This window comes from Pleurodeles waltl, chromosome 8 (genome assembly GCF_031143425.1).
Source record: "Pleurodeles waltl isolate 20211129_DDA chromosome 8, aPleWal1.hap1.20221129, whole genome shotgun sequence".
Classification (NCBI taxonomy): Eukaryota; Metazoa; Chordata; class Amphibia; order Caudata; family Salamandridae; genus Pleurodeles; species Pleurodeles waltl.
In genome coordinates, this window is record NC_090447.1 from 60,172,726 (window position 1) to 60,174,007 (window position 1,282).

A 1,282-nucleotide genomic window follows, 5' to 3' on the forward strand; every position below is an offset into this window, starting at 1 on the left:
CACACAAGACCATTCACACCGCCAGCCACGGGCCCAGCACATTATAACACTCACATTGACAGACCGCGCCACTCAAGGGCCCATCACTTACATACGCCAACATGCCTGATACAAGAATCACACCAGCTGATGGGAGTGTGGACTGGCGTTTGGCTGGCACCGCCTGCCAAGCGCCACCCCAAGCACACCATCAGCCAAGCACCACTCCAAGCACACCGCCTTCCAAGCCCCACCCCACGCACACCGCCAGCCAAGCGCCACCCCACGCACACCACCAGCCAAGCCCCACCCCAAGCATACCGCCTTCCAAGCCCCTCCCCACGCACACCGCCAGCCAAGCGCCACCCCACGCACACCGCCAGCCAAGCCCCACCCCAAGCACACCGCCTTCCAAGCCCCACCCCACGCACACCGCCTTCCAAGCCCCACCCCACACACACCGCCAGCCAAGGGCCACCCCACGCACACCGCCAGCCAAGCGCCACCCCACGCACACCACCTTCCAAGTCCCACCCCACGCACACCGCCAGCCAAGCACCACCCCACGCACATGCCCAGCCTAGCGCCACCCCAAGCACACCGCCAGCCAAGCGCCACCCCACGCACACCGCCATCACTTTTTTTTTTTATAAACAACAAAGAAACCACTAACTAATTATAAAATAAGCACAAAACTACAAACACAAAAGCTCTAACTAAATACATGACAGAGATGCCAACCGTGAAACATATGAAAATATAAAACAGACAGCTTACGCTCACGGTATTTCCCAGAAGTTTTTCTTCGTGTGGTAACTTCTATAACAGCTGGCCACACACAGCCCAGGCTTTGAAGGGCATTCGGGGCAGTACATCCAGCTCTCCCTCCGGATTAATCTCAGGGCACATACTCTACATTTCTTTGTGGGCAAGTCTTTTTTGGGAGTGGGAGGAATGTAATCTGGAAAGTGCTGATCTTTCAATCTAGCCACATCCTCCACCACTTCTACTCTAGGAACTCTTGCTGGTTCCACCACAATAAGGCTTTCTATCACCGACTCCTGAAATTTAACAAATGTCATCCTTGACTCAGGTGAACAATCCTTGTATACAGTAAAGGCATTAAAAGTTGCCAAATGAAATAAATGTAGGACCAACTTTTTATACCACACGTAAGAATTACGAAGAGCAGTGTAAGGTTCCAACCTCTGATCTACTCTAGCAACACCACCCATGTGCCTATTGTAGTCCAAAAGGCACGCAGGTTTGCGCACTTCCGCAACCTGACCCCAAACAGTCACAG